General features: G+C 45.5%; 1 long non-coding RNA gene across 1 annotated transcript; it reads left to right on the top strand.

Annotated features, from left to right (window-relative positions):
* Positions 1–437: 437 nt before the first annotated feature.
* LOC141160968 (uncharacterized) lies at positions 438–1,683 on the top strand. Its single transcript, XR_012250598.1, has 3 exons — positions 438–1,189; positions 1,268–1,366; positions 1,467–1,683. It is a non-coding gene; the product is annotated as an uncharacterized lncRNA (long non-coding RNA).
* Positions 1,684–10,309: the final 8,626 nt, after the last annotated feature.

Raw genomic sequence — 10,309 nt, 5'->3', positions numbered from 1 at the left:
ATCTCAAAAAAATTTGATGGACACCCACTATCCATACATTACTCAGAAAAACATGGAGGCTCTATAAAGGGCACCATTATCACAGGTCTACAAAAGGTTCACAAGCAATGGCGTAAAGGGGATTACCTAAAACAAATGTCTAGGATTGAAAGTGAATGGATATTCAATCTAGACACGCTGAAACCAAAAGGACTTAACTCAGAAATCGAACTGTTCGCCTTTAATGATGATTAACCCCTCCACAAACCACATTATACCCATAAGCTTAGCTGACCCCGCCCCCACTAATTCAATGGAGGAGCGCGCATATATAAGTGACCAACTTACAGCAATAGACCATCCCTGAGGAAGAGAACCGCTGTTCTCGAAACGCGTTGGTTTTTTGGTCCCTGTAAGCCACCGTACCGGTATGGGTCACGTGCGCGCTGTCACGTGCTCTGACGTCATGCAGGTCCTGCTGCGCTACCACGAGACGCCTGCCACAGGTCCTTCCCGCCTTCCGCAGACTTCCGACGGAAGACGCTGAGCACAAGGGAGAACAGCTGGTCACCGGCCAGGACCCTGTCACACTCCCTGCGCTACTCCCATCTCCCCCATCTCTCTCTCTCTCCCTCCCCTACCGCCCCTCCCCACCTCCGCTGCCAACGGAGACTCTGAGTAAACTACCAGCCGGACGCCTATCACTCCCTGTCAGTGGGACTCTTCCTGACTGACAAATAACTGTAAGTCACGGAGCTCTGCTCCCACGGTGATTTCATTACCGAGTGCACACTGCACATGCACTAGACTGCTTACCAACCGTAACCTAGGGTACAGCATCACCTACAACTGCTTCCCTGACTGCGACCACTACTATTAGTGAGCTATAAGGACAAGCAGACCCCAAGTGCCCAAACCTTAGCACAAACTCTGCTTCCCTGACCACGGCTACTACCACTAGTGAGTCAAAAGGAAAAGCTTATCCTTAAGTACCCAAACCTAACAGGTAACATCTAACCAACCTTACCAGCATTGTCTACACCCCACATCACTTACCTATTCACAGCATATACTAACTACATTTCCATCAGTACCCTTTTAAGCATTGCGGCACACACAGCTGCCTATTATCCAGGACCGGCTAAACACCAAGCAACACCGCCGAAACCATCACATACAGCCTGGAAACCCTCAAAAAGACCTTTTTCAGGTAAATCAACACACTCTCCCGTCCGTGACACCCACACTCCCAAAGGCTAACCCACATCATCTTTCCATCTACCAACAGTACCTCCTCACCTTGGTGTCCACAACGAGGGAACAAGCATCTCCCACCTAGACCAGCACCAGCTATCTACACCGTGAATACAACCCGGACCTAAAACAGGTAAATCATCTCCCTCCACCACCAGGAGGCCATCTAACCCATCTCTACAAGGAACTATCTGCCCACTAAACTCCCTGTATCCCTTCTCCTCTCCACCCAGGAACCATCTAGACTACAACGCCTCCCCAACTGGCCAAGAAACGAAATAGGCCTAAACTACCAGGAACCCACAAAGTACCTCTACCACAAAGGACCAACCAGTTTAAATTCAATTTTACATTTTTTTTTATGTATTCCATTTTATATTCTTCAGACTCCGAAATGTTGTTTTTACATGGTACTTTCATGTGAGATCAAATAAAAAACCTTTTTAATAATTACACCTTGCATAATTTCGACCCGAACATTTTACTCTCCCCCCACCCCCACCCCTACCCTTACGGCCTAACCTTACCAGGGCAGGATCACTTCTATTTCATTTTCACATTGGACTTTTTCCAATATTGTCTACCTGTGGTAGGTTGACTATCCTTTGCAGCAGGTATATCCAGGCCTACCTACCAGCGCCTACACACTACATTAGTGAGTATTTATATATATATGTAACTTTTTTTTTTTGCTTTTTAGATTTTTTTTTATAACACACAAAGTTGCTAAATCTGTACCTAGCGCTGATTCCCATAGCCTAACGTTAGAACTAGATATCTAGGCCTAAACTAGTTGCCCCCCTAACTAACGCCCTACAGCTAACTAAAGCTATCTGAGCTATCTAATGACGGATGAACAGGACAAAATTACATTGAAAAAAAACCCACTGAAGATATAGACAATGTAAATACTTTTATGCCAAAAATGACAAAAGTGATACCTTTATTGGCTAACCAGAAATATATATATATGCAAGCTTTCAAAGCACAGAGGCTTCTTCGTCAGGCAAGATTACAAAAAATATCTTCTTTTTTTTCTTACCAATAAAGGTATCACTCCGAGAGTACTTTTGTCATTTTTGGCACAATATAACTTTGTATTGTACATCAAGATATAGGCAAATAATATATATATAAAAAAAATGGACACAGGATATGAGATGAGGAACAGGGACACTGGGGTGACACTGGGAGATATAGGTGATTAAGACATTTATGGATATAGCACTTTTCTGACAGCAGCACAGCTCCGATCTCCAACACAGTCACTGACAGAGTGAGGAGAATCGGAGCTGAGCTGCTGTTTCCCGCATTGGATACATGCTGTGATTGGATAGTTACATTCACCAACCAATCACAGTGATCAGAGAGCAGGGGAATCCTGTCATTGGTCAACAAATCTCTTCACAAACTTCTAAATGTCTCAATTGCTCTTGATTGCGGCATCTGGAGGGTTAATCAGCCAGTGGCGGGGAAATGTGAACAGCTCCATAGATTATTAGAGTCTCTATACTGTGCTATATTGTACTATTCCCATCAAGCTTGGAGGGTTCTCTGCTCACCTTGCTGAGTTGTACGAGACTGTAAGCACTACTGTACTTCTTTCAGTCTCAGATCCTTACTACGAAGCCGCTCATCATCTGGACCAGTAGAATTCTAAGGCTATGTTCACACATCATGGTTTTTTCAGCGTTTTTTGATAATTTTTTTATGCAAATTTTCAGCTGCATTTACAGTACCAGCAAAGTCTATGAGATTCCAGAAATCTCCTGCACAAATCAAGTTTTTTTTGTTCAGGATTTTGTGCTTTGTATGTTTTATTGCAAAAAAGAGCATGTCACTCCTTTCAGCGTTTTTTTCAGCGTTTTTTCACCCATTGGAAATAATGGGTGGTGAAGAAAATGCTGAAAAAACGCACCAAAAACGCAGGTGTCAGGGTTTTCAGCGCTTTTTGAGCCAAAACCAGAATGAGATTTTTTTTTTCACTGAAATTTATGTAAATGTTTATAAGAGACAAAAGAACAATGGAATAAAAACGCTGAAAAAACGCACCAAAAAAATAAGCAAAAAAGCAAGAAAAATCCTGTACAACCTGCTGGCAAGAGATCAGTTTTGCTGCAGAAAAAAAAAGGCTGAAAAAAGCATGATATGTGAACATAGCCTAAGACTATCAATGATCAAAAATTAGGAAAAGTTGTATCCTAAAAAGGCTGAAAAGCGATGAATAACCTGTGTCATAGGATCCTAGAGATACAGAGATGGTAGTTACATTGCCTTCAGTGGGACCCCAAATGTCATGGTGACCCATCCGAAGGACAATTTAAATGAAAATACACATACTTAACTCCCGCATCAAACTACTTAAAACAGCATCTAAGTGGTTAAACAGAGGCAATTCAAAGCAGGTTGTTAGAAGCAGGAGCAAGCTGTATAAAGCAGCCGGAACCTACTATATATGAATTAGGCTATTCTCCAGAACTCTCTCCATATACCGGCATCAGACATGTGACATACATGTAGATTTTATGTCGAGAAGGGGATATATTGTTTTTAAGCACAACACCACTTGTACCCTAATTTACATGTGTATGAGAAAACAGGATGATAATCAGCCATGTGTGATGGTAATAACTATACAAAGTAGTCCAGTGCCAGGTATATTCTCCAGTATTGTAAAGATCCATAAAAGACTCAGATACGCATGATATATGCTGACTTCTTTAATAACTTTATTCAAGTTGGATAATGTGTAAGTTTCCATTAGAAGTCAGGACAATAGTCTTAAATGTGACCCCGATGATGATGGGCCTTTGACTCATGAAGAGTTGTCCTTTAGCACTCAGGAGTAGAGATGAGCGTTGTTCTACTCGAACTGTTCGCCAATCTCAAATTCGAGCTGTTTTGGGCGGTGTTCGAGCCGTTCGGCGAATACGAACAATTTGATAAAAATTCGGCTGTTCGAGGTTATGTTCGATAACTGTTCGTGCACCAAAATCATAACTGGATTTTTTCTCAGTAATGATGAAAATTAATGTTAATACGCAGTTTGAGTGTACAGCGGGGTGGGGGGAGGGGCAGGGGATGGATCTCTGCAGGAACAATGAAGATCTCCATTTTTTTTTCTTTCCCGCATTTACAGTGGGGAGGTGCAATCTGTCAGCCTATCAGCAGCGCACACACGGAGCGAAGTGCTTTTTTTCACACAAGCAAGGGCATGTGTCATTGGCAGTGTATGTCACATGTCCTTGCCCTATAAGACCAAGCCATTTTCCCCGTCGCCACCATTTTCTCACTGCTGCAGCTGCGTGTTAGACGGCACCGCTGTTGCTGTGTGCGCTATACCTTGTTAATTTCAAGCCAATTTTCGCACAAATATACAGATAGCTTGGGAGTAGGGAATAGTTGTGATTGCAGTCCTTTTAAGGACTAGGTTACAGCATTTCCTACGACTTTTATCAGGGAGGTCTGTGCTCTTAAATAGATAGGTTGTGGGAGTAAAGACTAATTGTAATTGGAGTCCTTTTCAGGACTAGGTTACATCAGTTCCTATCACTTTTTGCCAGGCAGGTCTGTGCCAGTGCTGTGCAAGTTTTTTTCACAGCATTTGGCTGAATCTAGCAAAGCTAATCCTTTTTGGCCTATTGCAGAGTGTGTTAGTCAGTGGAGTAGCCTATCTGTGTTGCAAGATACACCACCTGTGTATAGAATACCAATTTTTTTACTGCACCTAGTGAAGTAAAATCTTTTGGGCATAGCATCATTCTATTAGTCCATCTATACTGACCTCCATCAGGTTGCAAATTAAAACTAATTTTTATCTGCATCTACAGTACCTCTGAAAAAATATTTGGGCTTCTAGCTGTGTGTGGGACTTGTTGTATTAGTCCATCTATACTGACCTCCATCAGGTTGCAAATTAAAAATAATTTTTATCTGCATCTACAGTACCTCTGAAAAAATATTTGGGCTTCTAGCTGTGTGTGGGACTTGTTGTATTAGTCCATCTATACTGACCTCCATCAGGTTGAAAACTGAATATATTTTTTTCTGCATCTACCTCTGAAAAAATATTTGGGCTTCTAGCTGTGTGTGGGACTTGTTGTATTAGTCCATCTATAATGACCTCCATCAGGTTGCAAACTGAATATATTTTTTTCTGCATCTACCTCTGAAAAAATATTGGGCTTCTAGCTGTGTGTGGGACTTGTTGTATTAGTCCATCTATACTGACCTCCATCAGGTTGCAAACTGAATATATTTTTTTCTGCATCTACCTCTGAAAAAATATTGGGCTTCTAGCTGTGTGTGGGTCTTGTTCTATTAATCCATCTATACTGACCTCCATCAGGTTGCAAACTGAATATAATTTTTTTCTGCATCTAGCTCTGAAAAAATATTTGGCCTTCTAGCAGTGTGTCGGACTTTCTCTATTAGTCCATCAATACTGACCTCCATCAGGTTTCAAATTAAAACTAATTTTTATCTGCATCTACAGTACCTCTGAAAAAATATTTGGGCTTCTAGCTGTGTGTGGGATTTGTTGTATTAGTCCATCTATACTGACCTCCATCAGGTTGCAAATTAAAAATAATTTTTATCTGCATCTACAGTACCTCTGAAAAAATATTTGGGCTTCTAGCTGTGTGTGGGACTTGTTGTATTAGTCCATCTATACTGACCTCCATCAGGTTGCAAACTGAATATATTTTTTTCTGCATCTACCTCTGAAAAAATATTTGGGCTTCTAGCTGTGTGTGGGACTTGTTGTATTAGTCCATCTATACTGACCTCCATCAGGTTGCAAACTGAATATATTTTTTTCTGCATCTACCTCTGAAAAAATATTGGGCTTCTAGCTGTGTGTGGGACTTGTTGTATTAGTCCATCTATACTGACCTCCATCAGGTTGCAAACTGAATATATTTTTTTCTGCATCTACCTCTGAAAAAATATTGGGCTTCTAGCTGTGTATGGGACTTGTTGTATTAGTCCATCTATACCAGGGGTCTCAAACACGCGGCCCGCGGGCCGCATGCGGCCCCTGAGGCTGCTTTATGCGGCCCGCAGGCACAGACCCCTTGATGATCCCGACCAGGTCCAGGAGGAGCCGCCGACAGCAGCGCTGCATTGCCGCACAGAGACTGTTTCCCAGCACTGCATTTCCAATGCCAGCCGCCGGCCAATCAGAGGCCAGCAGCTGATATCTGCGTGTCGGCGCAGCGAGTATGACGTCATTGCCATATGCAGATGTCAGCTGCTGGCCTCTGGCCGGCGGCTGACATTGAAAATGCTATGCTGGGAGACAGTCTCTGTGCGGCAATGCAGCGCTGCTGTCGGCGGCTCCTCCTGGACCAGGTCGGGATCGTCAAGGGGTCTGACTCTGTGGTGCCTGCGGGCCACATCTGCAGGAAGGACGCCGAGGGAACGGAGGACAGGTGAGAATCATCTTTTTTTTTTATGTGTGTGAAGAACAGCACAGGGAAAACATAGCCACAGGATGGGGACCTGGATGGGGCACATAGCCACAAGAGGGGACCTGGATGGGGCACATAGCCACAAGAGGGGACCTGGATGGGGTACATAGCCACAAGAGGGGACCTGGATGGGGCACATAGCCACAAGATGGGGACCTGGATGGAGCACATAGCCACAGGATGGGGACCTGGATGGGGCACATAGCCACAAGAGGGGACCTGGATGGAGCACATAGCCACAAGAGGGGACCTGGATGGAGCACATAGCCACAAGAGGGGACCTGGATGGGGTACATAGCCACAGGATGGGGACCTGGATGGAGCACATAGCCACAAGAGGGGACCTGGATGGAGCACATAGCCACAAGATGGGGACCTGGATGGGGCACATAGCCACAAGATGGGGACCTGGATGGGGCACATAGCCACAAGATGGGGACCTGGATGGGGTACATAGCCACAAGAGGGGACCTGGATGGGGTACATAGCCACAAGAGGGGACCTGGATGGGGTACATAGCCACAGGATGGGGACCTGGATGGGGCACATAGCCACAGGATGGGGACCTGGATGGGGCACATAGCCACAAGAGGGGACCTGGATGGGGCACAGAGCCACAAGAGGGGACCTGGATGGGGCACAGAGCCACAAGAGGGGACCTGGATGGGGTACATAGCCACAAGAGGGGACCTGGATGGGGTACATAGCCACAGGATGGGGACCTGGATGGGGCACATAGCCACAAGATGGGGACCTGGATGGGGCACATAGCCACAGGATGGGGACCTGGATGGGGCACATAGTCACAGGATGGGGACCTGGATGGGGCACATAGCCACAAGATGGGGACCTGGATGAGGCATATAGCCACAGGATGGGGACCTGGATGGGGCACATTAGTACAAGATGGGGACTTGGATGGGGAACATTACTACAAGATGTTTGCCATTATTACTATATGATGCTAATTGTAAGACAATATTACTGAATGTGGCCAATTGGGGGAAACAAAATTGTAAAAATCAAAAAAATAAAAATAAAGCATGAAAAAATATTGGGCGCTAAAAATGCTGTTTTATATGTAAACTAAAGTAAACACAAAAAAGTGCACGTTTATTATCGCCACATCCATAACGACCCAAGCCATAAAAAAATAAACACGGAAAAAATGTTCAAAAGGTGTATACAAAAAAAATGGTATCACTAAAAATGTCACATTGAACAAAGAATGCGGCCCCCCAAATTCAAATTTTTTCCATGTGCGGCCCATATACCCAGCCGAGTTTGAGACCCCTGATCTATACTGACCTCCATCAGGTTGCAAACTGAATATATTTTTTTCTGCATCTAACCCAGCCAATAGTTTTGGCCTAATACCACAGTTTGGCCACTCAGCTCTGCTCGGTTACCATCCATTGTTTTTTTGTGCAAACAACTCCAGAGTTGTGAATTAGTTAACCACCAAAATGAGTGGAAAAAGGCCTGCTGCTGGTGGAAAGGGGAATAGGCGTGTTGGGAAGGGGAAAAAAGGTTGTGTCCGTGGGGTAGGTGTTAAAGCAACAGTAACATCTGCAGAAGAAAGACCATCTTCCAGCCAAACTAAAATGTCTACTTCTTTTAGCGGACAATGTGATAAGATCCCTTTCTTACTGCCACGCCAATCGCTACAAATTCCAGATGAGGCACAAAAACAGCAGGTGCTTCAACGGATATCAAGTGCTCCTTTAAGTGGGCTCTCCTCCACATCAACTTCAACATCACAAATACTCCAGTCCTCAAAGGTGTCACCCAAATCGCACTTGCTTCCTCACAGCTCCCAAATCTCCAGCTGCCCGTCTGAGTATGAGGTAGAACAGATGGTTGAGTCTGCAGAGCTGTTTACTCATACTATAGCCTGGGAATCAGAGGTCGACTCCAGCGCTTCTGTGAATCCAGACGAGGAAATGATCTGCACTGATGCCCAGAATCTTTATGAGTCGGATCCAGGACCAGACGCAGAAGGTTCTGACCATAATGTAGACCCTCATTCCCAAACTGTAACTCCTGTTGGTGGAGACAATGAGGAAGACGATGATAAGACTCAAATACCTGATTGGAGCGACAACTTTAGTTTTTTGTCAGGGCAGGAACAGGTTGGCTCTGAGGACGACAGGTGTGATAACACACAGGGTGATGATGATGAGGTTGGAGATCCCACTTACTGTCAACCCACAGTCAGCCAAGAGATGAGGTCAGCAGAGGAGGTGGAGGAAGATGCTAGTGACGACGAGGTCAGGTTGCGCCTTCCTGGACAGAGACGTAGTACTGGAAGCACGTCAACAACTGCATCCTCAAACACAACTCTGCCTCTCACCACAAGTCGTGGTGGCTCTTCAGGTCGCATGGGTGCTAAGCCTTGCATAGCCTGGGCATTTTTTCAGATCGATAAAGATGACCCAACTCGTGTTATCTGTAACATTTGTCAGCAAAAGCTAAGTAGAGGCCAAAAAATACATAGTTTGAGTACTTCATGCATGAACCGGCACATGGACATGAAGCATAAGTTGCAGTGGGAAGCTCAGTGTGCTACAATGCGGCCTAGCCGGCCGGGCCAACCACCGTCTGCCATATCTTGTGCATCCGCGGCCTCTTCATCCTCTGTGACTGGGGGGACAGGAGTCACACCTGTTTTGGGGCGCAGACCTGCCACCTCTTTACCCGCAACAGCCAGCGTGATTGGCAGGTCATCATTTTCTTTGGAGGTGGTAACACCAGCTGGTGTTGAGCGCTGTCCGACATCGATAGCACCACCTTTGGATCAAGGCAACCTAACATGTCCGCCTGCATCTTCCTCACAGACCGGCAGTTTGCCGGGGACACCCTTATCAACCCCGTCTAAGCACAATAGCCAGCCCTCGGTCCCTCAGATGTGGACAAGTAAAAGACCATTTCCTCCTAGCCATGAGAAAGCTAAGAGGTTGAATTTCACCATCTGCAAGCTCTTGGCTACAGAAATGCTGCCTTTCCGCCTGGTGGACACAGAGGATTTTCGAGACCTTATGTCCGTCGCAGTGCCCCAGTACGAGATGCCCAGTCGGCACTACTTCTCAAAGAAAGGTGTGCCTGCGCTCCACCAGCATGTCGCACACAACATCACCGCTTCTTTGAGAAACTCTGTGTGTGACAGGGTGCATTTCACCACAGACACTTGGACGAGTAGGCATGGACAGGGGCGTTACATGTCGCTGACTGGGCACTGGGTAACTATGGTGACAGCAGGACAAGGGGCTGCTGTCCAAGTCTTGCCGTCCCCACGAGTTGTGCGTCAATCCTCTTTATGTCAAAGTTCCTCCACTGCTTCTGCCTCCTCAACCTCCTCTCGGTCTTCCACCTGCACCCAAACCTGTCTGGTCATGCCACAAGCTTTGTAACTGTGCAGAAGGGATCCTGCACACCTCCTTACTATGCTGGCAGTAGGGCTCAACGTCATCAGGCGGTTTTTACATTGAAATGTCTGGGAAATGTGAGTCACACAGCTGAGGAGTTGTGGTCAGCTCTGGAGAACCAATTTCATGAATGGTTGTCTCCACTGGACCTGAAACCAGGGAAGGCCGTGTGCGACA

The sequence above is a fragment of the Phyllobates terribilis genome, unplaced genomic scaffold (assembly GCF_046119375.1).
Source record: "Phyllobates terribilis strain yellow unplaced genomic scaffold, ASM4611937v1 Scaffold_9__5_contigs__length_417890890, whole genome shotgun sequence".
Classification (NCBI taxonomy): domain Eukaryota; kingdom Metazoa; phylum Chordata; class Amphibia; order Anura; family Dendrobatidae; genus Phyllobates; species Phyllobates terribilis.
The sequence above is the reverse complement of the archived record's forward strand: the minus strand, read 5'-3'. Positions and strand labels throughout refer to the sequence as shown.